At 35.9% G+C, this 22,946-nt stretch overlaps 1 protein-coding gene across 29 annotated transcripts in view; it reads left to right on the top strand.

Annotated features, from left to right (window-relative positions):
- Positions 1 to 22,946, top strand: part of DLG2 (discs large MAGUK scaffold protein 2) — a 2,060,218-nt gene that overhangs the window by 1,536,946 nt on the left and 500,326 nt on the right. The gene's annotated exons all lie outside the window — the stretch shown is intronic.

The raw sequence follows: 22,946 nt of genomic DNA on the forward strand, positions 1-22,946 counted from the left end.
CCTCAGTTTTCTCTTTTATAATTAGAGATAATACAAGCGACTTTACTTAGTTGTTTGCAGTGAGGATTAAATGAAGCTGTTATTACCAAAAACATAATGACTTGGGGGACCTTTGATTATGGTGGCTAAGAAAGTTTAACAGTTAATATCCTTTAGAAAAATGGTCAGGAAGTAACTGGTTGAACACTAAATTTAGGAAGCCATACTTTTTCCTGGTCGGTCAGTATTTTAAAGCATTTTACTTAGTTTTCAGCAGACTCTTGACAATCTTACTGGTGGTGAAGTAACTTATTGAATCTTCTAGCTTTACCCCTTAAAGAACATGGGTACCTGTAGATTACATTTGCAGTAGTTTAAAGACAGAGAAAGATAAAGAAAAAACAACATTTTTTGTTGTGTGTCCACTGCTTATATATATCAGCTCCTTTAATTCTCAAACCAACTTCATTTTAAAGATGGAGAAGGTGCCCCTTCAAATAACAGCTTTTGCTTCTGTGTCATCAGATTTCCCTCCAACACATGGTGAATTGCCCCAACCAAAACCAACTAGAGACTTATTATTGCTCCTTGGGGATGTGCATAACATTTTGGTTACCACTTTTGAAAGTTGCTTGTCCAACAAACTATCTTTAACTGCCAAATGTGTTTTTTAAAAGCGGACAGCCTATGTCCCACCATCCATTCCCCTAAAGAACACATTTTTGATGTTGTTTCCTCTTCAACTTGTTATTCTACTTTTTCATTGTCTAAAGAAAAATATTATTTCAACAAGGACCATCATTTCAGGATTAAAGAGATACTTCTGCTTTAGCTCAGAAGTCAGAAGATAATGCAAAATGATTTCTGCTTCACTTAGATCTCTTTGTTTCCTTTGGAGAATAGGAGAATGAAGAGGAGGTTTTTGCTCTTCTGCTAGCAGCTGAGTCTTTTTATTTGCCTGGCCCAGTGGGGCTTTGTTTCTATCGCAGAGAGCCCAGTTATTTTTCAAAGGCTTTTGTGTACAACAATCCTTCCTGTGGTTCTGCTCACCCAGCATATTTTGCAGGAGTTAGTGTCAAAAAGATTAAGAGTTGTTGAGTTTGGGTGTGTTTTATGATATTGTTCCCCCTCCAAATCTTTCACGACAGGGACTTAATTCTGTTGCTAAAGAGTGGATGTACTGGCTGCTTTGGTTGCTTGTTTAATTTTGGTGGTTTGGAATGAGAGAAAAGGATGCCGTGGTATTTTTAACAAGATTTACCTGTGAGTATTGCTATTTCTGACAAATATCTGTTATCCGAGAGACGAACATCCCTAGATTCAGTAGTGATGAAACTTGAAAGTATATTTCACCTGAAATTTTGCCTCCATTCAACGTTACCTAGCCCTGATGTGTCAGTAAGAAGTGCGTGTGTATATAGTTAAGAGCAAAAAATAGAAAGAAAATGGAATTACATATTTATAGGTAAAATTTTTTTTACCTAAACGTTTATTCCTCCAAACTGATCTTACTAGGTGTCAAAGGTACAGGAATGGCAGTGGCTTCTGTACCTGGATTTCCACCTACAGGTGCTGTCACGGACTCAGACCTCATAAGCAGTTGCTGCTGACAGCCTTAGAGAAGAATATCCTCCCATTAGCAGCTGCTTAGGGACCAGACTGGTGGAAGTTCTAAACCTGTCAGCTCTTTCTCTTGAGATCTACTGCAGTAACACAACCAGGGTCAGCTCTTATGTCACAAATAGGTTGAAACATGAACTCTCGGAGAGAAAAGACTGTATCTCATAATGGACGGCAATCATTTTTGCTTTGTCAGCATGGCAAATTGGAAAGAGTACAGGCTGGGATGTCAGACTATGCTCAGTTCCTAGAAATGATTCTTGGTAGTGGAAGTCCATAATCACGGACATTCCCTGAGTCTCAACTACATTTTCTGTAAATTGAAAATAATAATACCGGTGTCAAAGTGTAGTTTTCTAGGTTAAGGTAAGAGCACACGTGAAGGAGGTAGCGAGTACATACCTGGCACATATAGACAATGGCAGCTCGTATTATTTGTGTTCTAGGACTTAGCATCCATCTCTTAACAGTGCCCCATCCTGTTTGTAAAGTGGCTCTCCCTACCATTTGCTGACTTGGGACCCACACTGTCCAAGGACTACTGATTTAGGAAGAAATTGCAGAGGCTCAGCTCTCTTGGCATTGGGGGCCCTTGAAGTAGTACCCACAGTGAGAAGTCCCCCTCTAATTGCCTCTAGCATGTTAAAGCTTTGAAAATGTTGTAACCAACAGAGCTGCCCACACAGTCATTTAATGGCAATAGTTATAATTGATGGTCTTTATATTCAGAGAAGGTTCTCAGAGAGCTTTGAAATGGGAGACATTGTGGAGGGGCTGTGCAGATAGCAATACAAATGCCCTTGCCCACAAGGCATGAAAGACAAGTACTGAAAATGAAAAAAAGAAAAATAGCCAAGCAGTACAGTTGCAGAAATAACTCCTGTGACTTCAAAACATTAAAAATAAAACCGCTTTCCTTGTGTGCCTGTCCTTGACAGTGATTTCATCTTTTTAGTTGCCTTTCAGCTTGTTTTATTTCCAGCTGTGAGAGATAGAAGCCTCTGAATTAAGAGGGTTTTTTTTCCCTTTCTCAGTATATACACATTTGTATATACACAGGTATACACATAAAAAATAAGTTTATTATATGGTCAACTAATATATAGATTTCTGTTATAACATTATTTTGATATTTCTGTTAACATATATATTTCTTTAGTAATAAGTACAGATTCTTCTGTATAAATACAGTTGTTTCTCATGTATATATTAATAAATGTAAATAATACCTACGCACACACCATCTTCAACTTATGCCTAGATTTATGTACAGCCTGGATGTCAGACTTCTCTGCCCTCTGGAATCCCCCTTTCCTTTAATATTCCATTAGAATTCAGGCCATCAGCCTGCATGCTGAGAAAAGTCCCATACCCTCCACGAGCATTTGAGAATCCTGGCCACCTCTAGCCTTCTCAGTGGTCTAAACCACAGGAACTTCTCTCCTGTGCCTTTCTCCTTAGTCCAAACACTGTCATAATTTTGCCAAGTCTACTCTCAGTTAGTTTATGAAGGCTGCCATAACTAAATACCACAGACTGGGTAACTTAAACAACAGAAATTAATTGTCTCACAGTTCCGAAGACTACAAGTTTAAGATCAAGGTGTTGGCAAGGTTGCTTCCTTCTGAGGGCTGTGAGGGAGAGTCAGTTTCCTGCCTTTCTCCTTACCTCTGGTGGTTTGCTGGCAAATTTTGGTGTTTCTTGTCTTTATAGATGTACCCCTCCCCAGTCTCTGCCTTTGTCTTCACATGGTGTTCTCCCTGTGCGTGTCTGTCTCAGTGCCCCCTTTTTATAAAAACACAGTTAAGTTGGCTTAGAGCACACTCTAATGATGCCATCTTAACACAATCATCTGCAAAGTCTGTGTTTCCTAATAAGATCACAGATACTGGAGTTAGGATTTAAACATCTTTTGAGGGGGGTGCAAAATGCAACCCATAATACCCCCTCCCTCAAAAAAAAATTCTTACATCTTTTCTCTCCACACCTACCAGGGAAACATTCCAAAATTCCTAATCTCTTATTTTGTAGAAAAATGGACCTCTCTTTTTGTTTCATCCTCTCCCAGCTAGTTCACTCTTGAGGACTATTTTGACAAAATTAAAAGTCTACCCCAGTGTTTTCTCTAATCAAAAACATTGACTTAACAGGAATTTTTACATTTCTTTGATAAAACAGCCAGCTGAAACTAAAGTCACCCTTCAAAAGACTTTTTTTTCTTACCCTTTCCTAACTTGTATATGATCTCTACAAATACATATGCACATAGAGAATAGTGAACACTGTATTGTGTGTCTTGTACCATATTATTGTGAAATAAGACACGGATACAGAAAAGCACATACAGTAAATGTATAGCTTGCAGAGTTACTTCTATAAAATTATTATAAGGCAAACATGCTAGAACCACCAAGTGAAACAAGAATAGAATGTTGCCAGCCAGCACGGCCTCTCTGGGCACCTATTATAAGCACAGCTCCTTCCCTCTTTCTGAAAGTAACCCCTACCTGACTTTTACAGTAATCATGTCCCTGCCTTTCTTTGTTTTATCACCCATTTCTTTATGTATTTATGCATCCCTAGATATTCTTATTTTAGTCTTGTGCAATTTTTTTAGATCAAAATGTCTTTTATGTCTCTTCTAATCTATAAAATCCCATCCCATAATTTTCTTTTCCCTATACTTTACCTGCTGAAGAACACAAGTCATTTGTGGAGTTTTCTTGTCTGCACATCTCTGCTGTACTTTTGATGTAGTTCAACATGTCTCTCTCTCCTCTGTAGTTTTCACAAATTGGCAGGTGAATCCAGAGGTACAGTTAAACCCATGTTTGGCAAGACTGTAAATGGTGGTATGCTCTTTTATAAGGGAGCAAGTAATACTAATTTTCATTCTTATTTAATGTTAGCAGCTATTGGTGTTCAATTCTTAAATATGTTGTTTCTTTAGAGGTGAAAAATGGTAATACTGAATTGGATCAATTTGTTTTCATTTATTATCTGGAATTATTTTAATAAGAGCCACTTTCCCTCATCTATCAGAGTTATAGAGATCATATATAACAGGCAGGATAAGTGATTGATTTTTCCTTTTATTTCTCCAGTTCACAAGATAAGAATTGGATCCCTGAAAAAGGTGACCAATTAGTTGTATTATTATCATTTTATTGTTACTATTGGTATTATGAAATTGTGAATTTAAACACAACTGAAACAAAGAGAAAAAAGACAAACAGTGTATTAACAGAGCCTCAGTAACCTGTAAAACAATGTTAAGCAGTTTAACATTTGTGTAACTGGAGTCCCATAAGGAGAGGAAGGAGAAATTATATATATATTGGCTAAATTTTTTCCAAATTTAATTGAAACATCAACACACAGATTCAGAAGTTCAGTAAATTCCAAGTAGAATAAATACAAACATATAAAATAGACTACTATAACAACAACAGATTTCAGGGACACAGAGCCATTGTAGGAAACCAAAGATAAAGTAATAAAAGCAGCAGGAGAAAGCATTATGTCCACATTACAACCAGGAGAATGATGATAAGAATTACTACTGACTTCTCATCAGAAATAATAGAGGTCAGAGGCCAATGGAATGGCATTCTTAAAGAACTAAAAAATAATATGTAAGGTGCTTCAGTGTTTGGATCATGCCTAACACATAGTAAGGATTAAATAAATTTTGTTATTTTTGTTGTTATTGTTATTACTACCTTTATTATTAATTTTCTTCTTTAAGGTGGTAGAGACCACTGAATGAATGCAGTATCCTTTGTTTAGTACCTAAAGGAACATTTTAAAGAGTTACTTTCTTACAGAAAATATAATGCCATGGTTGTTACCTCACTGACATTATTTTAAAATACCTAGTTGGATAAATAAAACTGAAAGATCTTTATAAGATTTGCTGTTCTTTTTATTCAAGGCATGGATTTAGAACCTCTACTTTTATTAGATATATAATATGTAAGACATATTTCATATATTTGACCTCAGACTGATAATTAGAAAAGAGAAAAATAAATGGATTTTACTTAAAAGTATACTAAACAAACTCTTTCTAATTGTGCCTGGTTTAATTTATATGTAACATGGCTTTAAAATCCCTGGTGAGTTAATTGTTCCTGTTTATTTCCTTTGTTTATAATCTGTGAACTTGTAGGAGATAAGACTGTGCTTTATTAAATTAATGCATTATTCAAATAGAATAGTATTTGAGAAAGCTATGCTTCCATAAATTCCTCCTTTTAAATTCATTTGTGGGTGCCTTCCCATTTGAAATCATAATTATCTACGATGCTGAGTTGACATACTTTTTTCTTTTAAGTGCCATTCTGTCTCTTTCTCTCCTTGGGACCTTTGCATACAGTAGTTTTTTGTTTTTTGTTTTTTGTTTTTTGGGTTTTTTTTGCCTGGACTCCTTCTAAATACTCTTACCTGGTTAATTCCTCCTTTTCCTTCAGAACCCAATAGGAAAAATTACTTCTGTTGAGGAATACCCTCCTGTCTGTTTTCAGAGTGTGGTGTTTCCCTATGAATCCATTTGCTTATTTAGGCAGCATAGTATCAGTAAGCATAGAATCAGTAAGATTCCAGGCTCTAGATTCAATTATTTAAGTATGGATCTTGGCTCCACTGCATTCTTGCTGTATGACTTTGGATATGTTTTACTTGACCTCTGATGCCTCCATTTCCTCATCAACAAAATGAGGATAATAATTATACCTATCTCATAGGGTGATGTGACAATTTTTAGAAAGTTAATATACACAAAGTTCTTTGAGCAGTGTTTGGCATATGGCAAACTAAATTAATAATACTAATAGAATTTTCATATTGAATAATCTTCTTGACATATGCTTTACATATTAAGTGATCAATAATTATTGTATGAATGCCTAGACCCATGGCAGCCACTGATTCTGATGATTTTGTGTAAAATCAGTCTAATTAGTATTTATTGAGTACCTAGAGCATGGAATGATGCTAAGTTATTTCTTAAATAGATGAATAAGTAGGTGAATGATTAAATGAATGAAATTCAATATTGAATGCTAATCTATAAAAGTTAAAAGTATAAGGAAATTGATGTCATTTAGTTTACTTGAGAACAACTAACTTCTGGGGCGCCTGGGTGGCGCAGTCGGTTAAGCGTCCGACTTCAGCCAGGTCACGATCTCACGGTCCGTGAGTTCGAGCCCCGCATCAGGCTCTGGGCTGATGGCTCAGAGCCTGGAGCCTGTTTCCGATTCTGTGTCTCCCTCTCTCTCTGCCCCTCCCCCGTTCATGCTCTGTCTCTCTCTGTCCCAAAATAAATAAATAAACGTTGAAAAAAAAATTTAAAAAAAAAGAACAACTAACTTCTTAGGAAAAATTAATGAAGAGCTGTTCCTGAAAGCAGATGTATTCAAATGGGCAAACAGAGGAAGTTGAAGGGTGGGGATGGCTGTGCTTCCAGAATGGGAAGTAGCATTTGTGAACATGGAAATAGATGGTACAGAAGATGTTGGCCTTTCTCAACTCAAAATTAATTAAACACAAGGAAGACTGTGTCAGGATTAGGGTTCACATATCCCAAAAATATGATTGATTTTACAATGGATAGTGGAAGAAAAAGTGCATTGTACAATTGTGTATTTTGCATGACCTTATTGGAGTGTCATCTTCCCCATTTATCAGCTTTGGGAATGTGAACATATTATAAAACATGTTTAAAACTCCTAATTTGTTAAGTTAGAGTAATAGTTGGCCTAAGAATTAAATAAAATAATGTATGCAAAGCTCTCTAACAATGCCTCACACATGGTACACAGTAAGAACCTACTTATCTAATGGGGAAAAAAAACCACTGCTTGGCCAATTATTGAAAAATTCTTTAAACATTTTATTTTCATTTAAAACATGAATACATATGAAATTGCTGATTTTTCTTTAAAGTGGCCCTCATTTTTAGAGGTCCTTGCTATTTTTAATGTATAAAATATGCCAATAATCAAAAACATTAGGGATATAATCTAGTGCCTGAATATTTCTAGACTTTGTATTTTTTTTCTCAGTCTTCACAGTTGCCCATATTAATTTGATAGCATTTAAAAATATGTATACTTTTGGGGTGCCTGGGTGGCTTGGTCAGTTAAGCGTCTGACTTCGGCTCAGGTCATGATCTCACGGTCCGTGAGTTCTAGCCCCACGTCGGGGTCTGTGCTGACTGCTCAGAGCCTGGAGCCTGTTTCAGATTCTGTGTCTCCCTCTCTCTCTGCCCCTCCCCTATTCATGCTCTGTCTCTCTCTGTCTCAATAAATGTTAAAAAAATAAAATAAAATAAAATAAAATAAAATAAAGATATATATACTTTTAAAAAGTCTTTCTAAAACATTCACCTTACATTTTATAGAAACAATTCTTTCAGACTAAATGGGCTTGGTAACAAACTCAGATGAATTTTGTTAAGTACACAGTCTACTAAACAGGTATACAGTGCCACTTGGTAAGTGGACAGCTCCATTTGTTTGAGGAGCACAGTGAAGATATACTCAAAAGTAGCTTCCTAGCCATATATATCTAGCTTTCTCTGGCCTGGTCAAGACAATGATGAGTTTTTGATTAACTCAGCAAGTCATTAACTAAAGGAAGGAGACTTATATACTATTGCTGCTGTTGAAGAGGTTAGATTAGTTCCATTTACTGAAATATCACTTTGGTAACATTGGCAATCACTCTGACATCTATGTTCCCTATAGAAATTTAGATATACTTCTTAGATTTTTACTTCATACCTCATGTTATAATTAATTATCTTCCATTCCAGACTCTGAATCCTGCAATATTAAGTACTTGTCCTCTTTGCACATCCTTTCCAACCCAGAGCAGGTACTAGGAGATGTCCAGAATAGATTGAAATCTAACAGCCATGCCCCATGAAAAAAATTAGAAGAATCTGGATTTGCTGAAATTAAAACAAAGATGAAAAAGGATGGCTATGATGGCTGGCTTCAAAACCTCTAGTTTTGAAGAACCAAGTCTGACTTCTAGTTCAGGTTCTGCATTTAAAAAGCTTTGTAACTATGGAAAATCACTTCATCTTTAGAGATCTTAGTTTCCTAAACTGTAAAAATTGGGGAGGTAGAACAGAGATCTGGGGAATCCCTTCTAAGTTAGTTTTTCCTCTTATTTGAAGGGCTATCATTCATGTTCATAAGTGCTCTAACCTATTCTCTTTCCCCTCAGAAGACAGAACTGGGATCAGTAAGTAGAAACTGTAATAACATAGCTATTCAATTGACATATAAAAAAAGATTCAATGATTCCATTTTGGTTGCAAAGTGTTCAAGGAAATGCTTAAATGACCATAGGCATGGACCTACAGTGGGATTTGATTAGATTAACTCAGGGTCCTTTCCAATGATAATATTCTTTTTTTTTATTTTGTTTTTTTTTTTTAAATATGACATTTATTGTCACATTGGTTTCCATGCAACACCCAGTACTCATCCCAACAGATGCCCTCCTCAGTACCCATCACCCACCCTCCCCTCCCTCCCACCCCCCATCAACCCTCAGTTTGTTCTCAGTTTTTAAGAGTCTCTTATGTTTTGGTTCCCTCCCTCTCTAACCTTTTTTTTTTTTTTTAATATTCTTTGATTGTATAGATCAAGGAGCCAAATGAAGCAAGAGCTCTCAATTCCTTTTTGTTGAATTTTTCTGACTTATTCTGCTTTCTTTCCCTTTCTTCACATGAACTGTACTGTCGAGAGTAATTTTAAATTTACTAATGCTTACATGCAATAAATAAATGCCACAAACTGCAGCCATTGAATGAATCAGCAGCAGTCAAGGTCATGGATACTGGAAGTCTCATCAAGTTTTCCAGAGTGAACAGGAACCTAAGAGTAGCCTGACTACCTGATTCCTTACTGTTCTGTGGCAAAAGAGTCTGTGTTTCTGCTATCTTACAGCTATTGCACAATGGCCTGGAGTATGTGAGGATATCTGCAGATGGATGAGGACAAAGAATAACTAAATTGTTTCATGGCAACTACTATGTTGGGGAGCTTATTTATTCTTAGATGCAAATTGATCACCTTCAAAATATGCCCTTAGCAGATTTTGTTAGCCATGAAAAGTAAGAGAACTGTTCATTTAAAAGCTAGACAATGTGTTTAGTTGTTTCCTATATTTATAAGTCTTGCAGAAAATATCTTTTCCTTAGATTTTAATTAGGATAAAGAATAAGCTCAATCTAGCAAATTACTGCTTCAAAATCCAATTAATTGAATCACTTGGTGAAAATACAATATATGTTATATTTTACTTATTTTTTTATTAAAACATGTGCTATGGATATGCACATTTTATTTGATAATAAGAAAATATTAACACTAATAGTTGGAAGTATTTTTTAATGCCAAAATTTGAATATATTAACTACTCTTGCCTTCATAGAACATGTCCAAATGTATTTGACAATAGTCATTGCGTCATTTGCAGTGGGCTGTGCTGTCACTGAGGGACTGAGGGTTTTCTTCACTCTCAAAAGTGTGGATTCAAATTGTTTTCATCCTTATATGCCATGCCTCGACCTCACCCTGGGAAGTTCCCTGAGGTATTACTGATTCACGTGGCTAAAAATACTAAATGCAATGAAGAATCTCCTCAAAAGGTATACCTTCAGAGAAGAAGAGTCAGAGTTGTTTTGTTTAATTGGCTTCCTGTATTCTCTAAATGTACATTTTAAAAAATATTACCAAAATGAAACACTTTTAAGTTCACCCTACTCAACTATTTTTTTTTAATTTGCTATAGTGATCATAAAGACTTTTCATGCTTCTCAAAGGAAAATAGTGAAAGAATATAATTTATGAGACAAACAGAAAGATTATATAGTTTTATGATTAGCAATAATTTGAAATACAGGAATGTAATTACTTGGCATTTAAAGTCTATCTTTAATGTGTTCAAGTATAAGACTTGGTAACACAAGAGTTGTATACCTAGCTACACATTAAAATTGATTGAATCAATTTTAGCAACCACTAAGGACAGAAACACAAGCGTATAATTGATAACAATGGCATTCAAGTGTTTACACTCAATGGTAGGTGTTTTGATTTCTCTCATTTTGTAATTCATGTCAAATTAAAAAATAAAGAAACTACTTGAAATTTAGGTTGGCATAGTTCATTTGCTACAATACTTAAGAAAGGAGAAAGGACTCACCTAGCACATCAACTTTTAGTTTTATTGAAATGTACATATCACCAGTGTCATCATATGGAATAAGTGTCAGTGGTAATAATCATTGATGTCATTGAAATCTTCAAATAAATATAAAATTTAACAACATTTATTACCACTAAAGCTGAGTTCTAGCTAATGTCCAATATGATAAACATTAGTACTTTCATCCCTTCCTGTTTAGATTTCTTTTCCTAAAAAATTTTTTTAACTTGTTTTTAGTGCTACTACTGCTAAGGGTAGTGTGCATTTGTAGAATGCTTTACAGTTTGCCAAACTGGAACTCAACACACAGACGGGGAGGCAGAACTGAACAGTAGTTAAAAGCAAAGGCTTCCAACACTGTTAAACAACAGTGGTGAGAGTGAACATCCCTGTAGTGTTCCTGATTTCAAGAGGAAAGCTCTCAGTTTTTCCCCATTGAGGATAATATTAGCTGTGGGCTTTTCATATATGTCTTTTATGAGGTTTAAGTATGTCCCTTCTATCCCGACTTTCTTGAGGGTTTTTATTAAGAAACGATGCTGTATTTTGTCAAATGCTTTTTCTGCATCTATTGACAGGATCATATAGTTCTTATCCTTTCTTTTGTTAATGTGATGTATCATATTGATTGATTTGCAAGTATTGAACCAGCCCTGCAGTCCAGGAATGAATCCCACTTGATCATAGTGAATAAATCTTTTCATATGGTGTTGAATTCAATTTTCTAGTATCTTGTTGAGAATTTTTACATCCATATTCCTCAGGAATATTGGCCTGTAGTTCTTTTTTGTGGGGTCTCTGTCTGGTTTGGGAATCAAAGTAATGCTGGCTTCATAGAATGAGTCTGGAAATTTTCTTTCCATTTCTATTTTTTTGTAACAGTTTGAGAAGAATAGGTATTAACTCTGCTTTAAATGTCTGGTAGAATTCTCCAGAGAAACCATCTGGTCCAGGACTTTTATTTGTTGGGAGATTTTTGATAACTGATGCAATTTCTTTACTAGTTATGTGTCTGCTCAAATTTTCTCTTTCTTCCAGTTTGACTTTTGGTAGTGTGTGGGTTTAGGAATTTGGCCATCAAGACAGTATGATATTGGCACAAAAATCGACACATGGACCAATGGAATAGACTAGAGAACCTAGAATTGGACCCACAAATGTATGGCCAACTAATCTTTGACAAAACAGGAAAGAGTATCCACTGGAAAAAAGGCAGTCTCTTCAGCAAATGGTGCTGGGAGAACTGGACAGAAACATGTAGAAGAATGAAATTAGACCACTTTCTTACACCGTACACAAAAATAATCTCAAAATGGATGAAAGACCTAAATATGAGATAGGAAGCCATCAAAACCCTAGAGAGGAAAGAAGGTGCTAATTTCTTTGACTTTAGCCACAGCAATTTCTTACTCAACACATCTCCAATGGCAAGGGAATTAAAACCAAAAATGAACTATTGGGACCTCATCAAGCTAAACAGCTTCTGCACTGCAAAGGAAATAATCAACAAAACTAAAAGGCAACCAATGGAATGGGAAAAGATATTTGTAAATGACATATCAGACAAAGGGCTAGTATCCAAAATCTATAAAGAACTCACCAAACCCCACACCCAAAAAACAAATAAACCATTGAAGAAATGGGCAGAAGACATGAAAAGAACTTTTCCAAAGAAGATATCCAGATGGCTAACAGACACATAAAATGATGCTCAACATCTCTCCTCATCAGGGAAATACAAATCATAGCCACACTGAGATACCACCTCACACCTGTCAGAGTGTCTAAAATGAACAAGTAGGAAACTATAGATGCTGGCGAGGATGTGGAGAAATGGGAACCTTCTTGCACTGTTGGTGGGAATACAAACTGGTACATCTGCTCTGGAAAACAATGTGGAGGTTCCTCAAAAAATTAAAAATAGAGCTCCCTATGATCCAGCAATAGCCCTGCTAGGAATTTACCCATGGGATACAGGGGTGCTGATTCATAGGGGTTACATGTGCCCCAATGTTTATAGCAGCACTCTCAACAATAGCCAAACTGGGGCGCCTGGGTGGCGCAGTCGGTTAAGCGACCGACTTCAGCCAGGTCACAATCTCGCGGTCCGTGAGTTCGAGCCCCGCATCAGGCTCTGGGCTGATGGCTCAGAGCCTGGAGCCTGTTTCCGATTCTGTGTCTCCCTCTCTCTCTGCCCCTCCCCCGTTCATACTCTGTCTCTCTCTGTCCCAAAAATAAATAAACGTTGAAAAAAAAAATTAAAAAAAAAAAAAAAAACAATAGCCAAATTTTGGAAAGAGCCTAAATGTCCATCAACTGATGAATGGATAAAGAAATTGAGGTTTATATACGCAATGGAATACTACTTGGCAATAAGAAAGAGTAAAATCATGCCATTTGCAGCAACATGGATGGAACTGGAGGAGGAAATGGAGGGTATTATGCTAAGTGAAATAAATCAGTCAGAGAAAGACAGATATCATGTTTTCACTCATATGTGGCTCTTGAGAAACTTAACAGAATACCATGGGGGAAGGGAAGAGGGAAAAAATAGTTACAAACAGGGGGGGCAATGAGGCAAACCCTAAGGGACTCTTAAAATCAGAGAACAAACTGAGGGCTGATGGGGTTGGGGGAGAGGGGAAAGTGGGTGATGAGCATGGAGGAGGGCACTTGTTGGGATGAGCACTGGGTGCTGTATGTAAGCCAACTTGACAATAAATTATGTTTTAAAAAAAAAGTTCAAAAAAAAAAAAAGCAAAGGCTTTGCTGCCAGACAATCTTGAGTTCATGTCCTGGCCCGTTGGTTTTTAAATTGCTGAAACTGAGAAAATTATAAAACCTCTTTAATCTTTATTTTCTTGCTTGCACAGTGATATACCTGCTTCATTCTTTTTTTTTAAATAATGAGGTTAAATGAAATGAGGCATAATATATAAAATATGTTTACCATAGTGCCTGGCATATAGTAAATAATAAATAGAAATATTGTTCCTCACAGATTTATGTCATTTAACATTCATTTGCTGAAGGAAAACCCCCAGAAACTCTGAACTATTTGGTGTTCATCTGAATAGCACCACTAACTTTTCTCCTACTAAAAGATCATCCACTTTAGTTGTTCTCTGTTGACCTCTTTGGAATCAAGTGAAACTCACACTTGATGAAACTAACAGGCAGCTTAGCTTTCCCTTGCTAAATCAGTCCTTCAAGTTATACAGCCCAAAAATTGAAGAATAGATTAAAAAGAAAAATATACTATACAAATAATAGAATTGGAAGCCCCCAGTGTGCTCATTTTAGGATGGGAGATTTAGGAGCTTGAGTTAGCAATTTTATGGATATATGAAAGTATACATATATACTTTCACCTCTAGAATCATTGCTTGTAGATAATGTTTTTTGGTTTTTGTTTTGCATCTTTAATGCCAAAATATCATGGCAAAGGTAGAAGGAGAGGTTGAAATAAAATGAAGAATCACCATGATGCAAATGGGCATACTTTCCAAAATCTTAACAAATGCTTGCATCTTAACATTTCTGATTTTCTATGCATAGTTTACTTCAAAATCCCCAAGTCAGAGCCAATAGGATGTAGTACATTTCCCATTAACGTGGAGTAGGTTAAAAGAAATTATAGTTAAGGAGTATAAGAATCTGAAATCTTTTAAGACAATTTGTTCAATAAGAAATTAACAACCCTGGGGGCGCCTGGGTGGCGCAGTCGGTTAAGCGTCCGACTTCAGCCAGGTCACGATCTCACGGTCCGTGAGTTCGAGGCCCGCGTCAGGCTCTGGGCTGACGCTCAGAGCCTGGAGCCTGTTACCGATTCTGTGTCTCTCTCTCTCTGCCCCTCCCCCGTTCATGCTCTGTCTCTCTCTCTGTCCCAAAAATAAAACGTGGAAAAAAAAAATAAAAAAAAAAAATTAACAACCCTGTTCTGTTTGTTTATTCAGTCAACAAATATTTATTGAGTGCCTAATATTTTCTAGTGAAAAAGCATTATGAAGAGAGGTAATTTGGGTAATGTCTATTTGATTCCCTCTGTGGGCAGAACTCTGAATGGAGACAGGACCAATAGATGAGGCTCAATACAAAAACAGTGATCCACCTCAGCAGCACCCTTTTCATCCTAGGATTTTAAATGATCCCCATCCCTCTTAGATCTGTATTAGTGTGCCCCGACACAGAGTTTAAACTTAATGCTGGAAGAAAGAACCAGCATACAAATTTATTTTTTATAGTATGGTCTGATTTCACCTGATTTGATTTGTCAACTTTTTTTTTTCTCTTCCATTTGTCTTAAAAAAGTTAAAGCTCTTACACACACACACACACACACACACACACACACACACACACACACAGAAAGCTGTGATCACATTATTGATTGTACCATAGTTATTATTAAGTTGCTATTTCTCTAATTTTCTCCAATACACTTATAAAAAGTATTTGATGATCCTTTTGAGAGTGAAGGCTGTTCTAGAGCAGTGATTAAGCCAAACCCTTATTAAATCTCCATCTGCCCACAGCTGCCTCAGATAGCATGAACCTATAACTTTAAAAGTTATGAGTTAGTTGTGTCAGTCATTGAGATATATTTATAGTTTCTGTACCTTTGGAATTTTTCTGCCAATTCCAGCACAGTTCCAAACGTACAGACATTATTAATTAAATTTCACATTATGTATTTGTGGAATCCTGATAAAGTTAAAGAACTCCAACTTACCCAGGTGTAGAGTAACTGGAGAGGATTCACTAAGAATATAATGTAAGAACAAAATATTAGAACCCAGATCTGTAACTTCATTTTCTTCCATGGGTAAACCCAATTCTCATGGTGAATGACAGTATTTTAAGAGCATTTTTAAAATAAAATACACATTGATGTGACAGATGATCTCATAGCTTTGTGTCTGATAGCTAATTTTATATTTTAGTATTTTATTCTTTATACATTAGTAATACATAAAGTCTCTATAAGCATATGTGATTTACAGTTTTTTAAAAAATATCATCACATTTGACTCTCATTACAATTTTGAGAGGGAAAGGGAATGGATATTCTTTGAATACTAATACTTACACTGTGTGGTTTCTTCTTGTACATTATAATTAATTTTCATTATAATACTATGAGATAACTATTATCCCCCTGATAAAACTGATGCTGAGAGTAGCTTAACAACTTGTTACAAAGTCATACAGCTTTTAAATGGTAGAACCAAAGTTTGTGCCAGTAATCTTTCTACTATACCACACAGTATCCATGGCATATATTATTATATCAATCTTACATATTAGGAAACAGACCTGATGAAAGTAAGTGAATTCTTCCCAAAAATCCATTTGCTGTTTTATCATGGCATGTCTTTTTTTCTAGTTTTACTGGGATAGTGTTGATATACATCACTGTAAAAATTTAAGGTTTGCAGCATAGTGGTTTGACCTATACATATTGTGAAGTGATTACTGGAATATGTTTAGTTAACACTTATCATCGTATTTAGATACAATAAAAACAAAAACAAAACAAAACTTATTTTCCCTTGTAGTGAAAACTCTTAGGTTTACTCTCTTTTTTTAAGTTTATTTATTTATTTTGAGAGTGCATGCATGTACATGTACATGAGCGAGGGAGGAGGGGCAAAGAGAGGTAGATAAGGAGAATCCCAAGCAGACTGCACACTGCCAGCGCAGAGCTCAATGTGGGACTTGAACCCATGAACCATGAGATCATGACCTTAGCCTAAACCAAGAGTCAAACGCTTAACCAACTGAGCCACCCAGGTGCCCCAGGATTTACTATCTTATGAGTTTTCCTATATATGATACTGCAGTGTTAACTATAATCACTGTGATGTAAATTTCATCCCTAGTACTTATTTACCTTATAATTGGAAGTTTGTATCTTTTGACTACCTTCCTCCAAGCCCACCTCCAGAAACTCCCCTGCCTGTGGTAACCATAAATCTGATCTCTTTCTCTATGTGTTTTTTTAAATTTTTTTTAGATTTCACATAAAAGTGAGATAATAAAGTATTTTTCTTTAACTTATTTCACTTAGCATAATATTCTTAAGATTCATCCATGTTGTTGCAAATAACAGGATTTCATTATTTTTCATGGATGAATAATATTTCATGGCTGTGATAATATTCCAGTATGTGTGTGTGTGTGTGTGTATAAAGCAACTTCTTTATCCATTCATCATCAATAGACACTTAGATTATTTCCATGTCTTAGCTATTGTAAATAATGATGCTATGAACATGGGGGTGGCAACTACATTTTGAGTTAGTGTTTTTCTTCTTTTTAAAGTTTATTTATTTTGAGAGAGAGAGAGCAGGGAAGGGGCAGAGAGAGAGGGAGTGAGAGAATTGCAATTCACTCTGCCAGTGCAGAGCTCGATGCAGGGCTTGAATCCACAAACCATGAGTCATGACCTGAGCTGAAATCACGAGTCAGATGCTGAACTGACTGAGCCACCCAAACACCCTGAGTTAGTGTTGTTTTTATGATATATTCCCAGAAGTGGAATTACTGGACCATACAGTATTTTTTTTTTTGAGGATTCTCCATACTATTTTTCATAGTGGCTGTACTGATATACAATCCCACCAAGAGAGCACATCCTTGCCAGCATTTTTTATCTCTTATCTTTTGGTGATGGCCATTCTAAAAGGTGTGAGATGATATCTCATTGTGGTTTTGGTTTGCATTTCCCTAATGACCAGTGATGTTGAGCATCTTTACATGTATCTTTTGGTCATTTGTATATCTTCTTTGGAAAAATATCTATTCAAGTCTTTTACCCATTTGTTTGTGTGTTTTTTTTCCTCTATTGAGTTTTCTGAGATTTTTATATATTTTGGATATCAACCCCTTATCAGATATATAGTTCGCAAATATTTTTTTCCCATTCTATACATTGTCTTTTCACTTTCTTGATTGTTTCTTTTTGTGAAAAAACTTTTTAGTTTGATATAGTCTCACCTTTTTATTTTTTAATTTGTTGCTTGTGCTTTAAGTGTTATCTCCAAAAAATTATTGTCAAGACACAAATCAAGAAACATTTTTCCCTATGCTTTCTTCTAGGAGTTCATGGTTTCAAGTCTCACTTTTAAGCCTTTAGTCAATTTCAAAATAAATTTTGTGAGTGGTATAAGATAATGGTCAAAAGTTTCATTCTTTTTAATGTGAATATCCATATTTTTTCCAGCACCATTTATTAGACTGTCTTTTCTCCATTAAGTATTCTTGACTCACTTGTCAAGCATTAGGTGACAATGCTTGGATTTACCTCTAGTATTTCAATTCTGACCCACTAACCTATTTGTCTGTTTTAATGCCAATAGCATACTGTTTTGGTTACTACAGCTATATAGTATAGCTTGAAATCAAGAAGTGTGATGCCTCCTGCTTTGTTCTTCTCTCTCAGCATTGTTATTCAATCCTTAAAAAGATGCAAATATATAACAGTATATCTTTGTGAAAATTAAACCTACTTGGATGAAAGTATAAGATTAAAGCCAAAGGCACATGCTACATGTTTTGTGCAACTAGTTATGTAACATAGAATAGATTTTTATAAAGATCAGAGGACTTGATATAAAATATATTTCGTCTTTAATTAAACAGATTTTATGGCAAAGCAAAGTTATGTTACTTCAGTTGTTGTACAATTGAAGACATTAGCACTTGTCATAGGTAATGTAATAAGGGAATCTCTGTTACTCAGTGGTTCCAAACATTTTCTTTGGCATGTCTGAAATCATACAATAAATTCTGGAAATATTGGTGAACCACTTTATAAATCTGTCCGATAGTAAGTTCGTCATTGTTTGATGGTGAGTAAAATGTCCTTGCAAAAAGAGGTACTTGTGTAATTATTTCAATTACGTAATTCTCACTCTTTCATAGGACCCAAGCTGAATCTAGATTTTCCAATTATCTCCTTTGCAAAGAGACCCATAAGGATAATCAAATGAAACACTGAGATCAGATATCTGCTGAAAATGCCCATTTGAAACTGATGAATTACAATATGCTGATAAATGAATTTATGAATTTAGGGTTAACTGTTTAGATTCTTAGCAGGTTACAACTGCCTGTGGATGTTATATTTTTAAATTTCAAAGTTTAGTTTTATGAATAGGCTGTGACAAAGAAGGAACGGGGAGGGGGGACCAGAAAAAGCTAATATGTTTCAAACTAGATCATGAACATAGGATTGAGAAAAAAAAGTTTCTCCAAAATGTGTTTTAATGAGTGATAACTGAATATAGTGAAGAACGAAACACCAAAATGTGAGAAAGAAGTAAATTATGCTTTATTATAAAAAATAGAACATCGTCTTGACAACACAGATTACAATTTAATGTATTTTCAAACAACAGCCACCACTAATGAGGAGAATTAAGAGATCAAACCTGGTCATGTCGTTCCCCTCCTTAAAACTCTTCAAAGGCTTCCCATTGCCTCTAATACAGTGTCCAGACTTCTTAACACAGCACCTCTGGAACCTTATGAGCCTCTATTTCACTTAGCTTGTCTTCTTATTATCTCCTCCTAACCCATTGGCTTGGCTCCTTTGACTAATGATCAAGGCTGTGTATACTTTTCTAGAAGTTCTGCTTAGAATTCCTCTCAATGCCTAGAATTCCTCTTACTGCTTGGAATTGCTCTCCCTGTCTCTCTTCTAGCCATTGAACAGGACTCAGCTCCACTATCACTGTCTCCAAAAACTTTTCCCTGACCTTACTGTCTGCCATTCCTCTAAAGCACTGTTTTATGAGCTCCTTGAGGACAGGAACTGTGTCCTCTTCATGTTTATCTTTCCCAGTGCTGGTGTCATGTATTGAATTGAGTCCTCCCAAAATATTTTGAATTCTTAAATCATAGTACCTGTGTATATATATTCTTAACTGAAAATAGGGTTTTTGCTGATGATCAAGTTAGAATGTGGTCATTATGGTGGGCCCTAATCTGATACGACTGGTATCCTTATAAAAAGAGGAAAGTTGGACACAGGGTCACGCACACACAGGGGACATCATGTGAAGATGAAGGCAGAATTTGGGGGGGGGGGCATATTCCTATAACCCAAGGAATTCCCAAGATGTCCAGCAATCCACCATAAACTAGGAGAGAGACAGGAAGCAGATTTTCCTGTCCTCAGAAGGAATTGCCCCTGATCTGCACTTCTGATCTTCAGAATTCTCAGACGAAAAATTTCTGTTAAGGATTCCAGTTTGTGGCACTTTGTTCTGGCAGCCCTAGAAAACTAATAGCAAGTAGAACTGAGTGTTTTTAGTGAATGAATGACATAACCTACCACTTTATTTTACTAACCTGAACCCTTTCCCTGCACAATTAAGGCATGCTCATGAAAAAAGTATTCAGTGATCTTTATTTAATTCATTAATTGATTTTAAAAATTAATTTTGAAATATCTACTTCATTTATAACATGCCTGGGGAACATAAATAAAAGCATTATTATTCTCTCTACCTTCAAAATGATAACTGTCAGCATAGAGGGGGGGATGAAATTTTTTTTACGGCACAGCTGGCAGTTAGATGGTACATACCATAGAATTGTTTATGGCAGGTACCTTTTCTGGTTAGTTGGTGTCCATACTACACCAGCTATTGCCTGTTCTAAATATTAAAACTTCCTTTAAATAACTATAATTAAATGTAGAAAATGATGTGTCATTAGAAGATAGCATTCTATGTGGTCATGGAGAGAGATTACTTTAAATTTAAAAGGGTGGGAATTAGGAAAAACTTTGCAGAGACCTATTCAATTAACCCTTCACATTTTCCAGTCTGCTTTCCCCAGCAACAACCCTGCCAGCTAAGACATTCCCATCAATCTTCAACATGTGAGATAATTTTTACATCTTTTAAATCATCGTTTACTTTGATGGCTTTTATTCAGAGGTGAACGTTAATGACCTTGGTTTGCACTGGAAGCTAGAATTGACCTGGGAAAACCACACAGACAGATGCAGTTGATAGGTAGAGGCAGTGTCTATCACTTAGGTTATATTTCAATGCTGGAAGCATGGAGGATATTCCATTTCAAGTACAATAAAACAGACTGTAAAACAGTAAGAAAGCATCTAATTACATTCTGTCATATGGTCCCATGAGCAGTCAACTATGATTGGAACTGGTATTTCATTTGTAAGGATGAAAGCAAGTTATGTTGGTCATTCTTGGAGTTAACAGAGTAAATATTTTTATATTTTTCTATTGTTCCTTTAAACAAAATAGACACTGATGTACTCTCCATTAATTCTTAGGCATTCAACATAGTTATTGGCACATTAAAAATATTCATTATGAGTTATTCTGGTGCATTTTTTTTTATTGAGTAAAGTACTCAGCTGAAGTATACACATCTCTGTTAATGTGCTATGCTTTAAATTTAAAAGAATACCTATGCCATATGGTCATTTGGTCTTTTAACAATTCAATCATTAAACTATTTATTGAGAAATTACTATATGCGAGTGCCATGCTAAATATGGTCTATTTTATGCAACTCCTGCTTTCTAGGATCATATAATTTAGTTGGAGAAAATCAAAGCAAAAAAAGATTATTTTGTAAAGTTACTTAATCTAACTACTTACATTTTCTATGCTTATACCCAGACAATTGCTAAAGGAAAAAAAATACATATCAGATTAGTGCAATCATTAATTCGTAGTCATTAATTAGACAATCAACAATTCCTTACAATTTTTCTGAATTTCTGTAATCAATTATCCCTTCTATTTTCTATAATAGCTCTTTCAAATTTCCGCACTTTCTTCAAATCTCTAACCTCACTAATTCCCTCATTCTTGGCTTAATTTCAAACAAGCATAATTTCTTGTTATGAGAGTAAATTGAAGATGAGAACTCTTTTAGTGTCCTGACATTAAACCTATTATCCTAACCTTTATCTGTGTCATCCTTTTGTCTTCCCTCCTAATTCAGTGGAGAAAGTGTCTTCCTGTCCCCAGTCATTCATTTAGAAATAGTCAAACTATTTCTTAGGTTCAGTCCAGGGACTAAGTGTACATTGGTGAGTACAAAAGTTAGTTTCTTCTCGGGGCGCCTGGGTGGTGCAGTCGGTGAAGCGTCCAACTTCAGCCAGGTCACGATCTCGCGGTCCGTGAGTTCGAGCCCCGTGTCAGGCTGTGGGCTGATGGCTCAGAGCCTGGAGCCTGTTTCCGATTCTGTGTCTCCCTCTCTCTCTGCCCCTCCCCCGTTCATGCTCTGTCTCTCTCTGTCCCAAAAATAAATAAACGTTGAAAAAGTTAGTTTCTTCTCTTGGAGCTAGTATTTTGCTAAAGACTATTTGTTGCTTTCCCCTGAATTATTTTCATTTTCTCAAACTGTGGGTCTTTTAATGCATTTTTCCCTCTGCAGGATGTTCTCTCCCCAATTCCTCCTTTTTATCCTGGGTCACTTTCATCTTCCAGGTCTCAGATTGGATATTAGGACCCCCAGTCAGCCTTCTCTGACACTCAAGATAGGCAACCCACCTCTGTGTGCCCATAGCCCCTGTTCCTCTCCTACCAACACTTACCACACTGAGGTGGTTTGGTTTTTCTCATTTCTTGTCCTACCCTCCACTAGAAAAGAACCATAGATCTCTGACTCACTGATATAATCACATTGTTTAAGCTAGTCATCAATAAATGTTTGTTGAATTGGTTAACTCATTCTATTTAAATAGAAGTGAAAAGGCTGATATATATCATTGGTTCTACTGGAGTTCAACTTAGAAATGAAGTACCCTTGTGAGTTTGAGTTGGCAAAGACCTGAGTGTTCTTGAAAATTAAGTTGGTGAAGGTATTTCAAATGCGGAGAACAAGGGTAACAACACAAGCTAAATCAAAACACTACAGCAAGGTCAGCTTGCCTGGGGGAAGCTTAGTAGCAGGAAATAAGGAATAGTGAGAAAGGGTATGCAGAGTTCCTACAGAAAGTCAACAGTGATAGACAATTTCAAGTAATAGAGCAACATGACGAAAAAAGAATTTGGAAAAAAAAATAACCTGGAAAATATTTGCAGAATAGATCAGAGAATCAGGCAGGGAAAGATTGGAATCAG

This window comes from Leopardus geoffroyi, chromosome D1 (genome assembly GCF_018350155.1).
Source record: "Leopardus geoffroyi isolate Oge1 chromosome D1, O.geoffroyi_Oge1_pat1.0, whole genome shotgun sequence".
NCBI lineage: Eukaryota > Metazoa > Chordata > Mammalia > Carnivora > Felidae > Leopardus > Leopardus geoffroyi.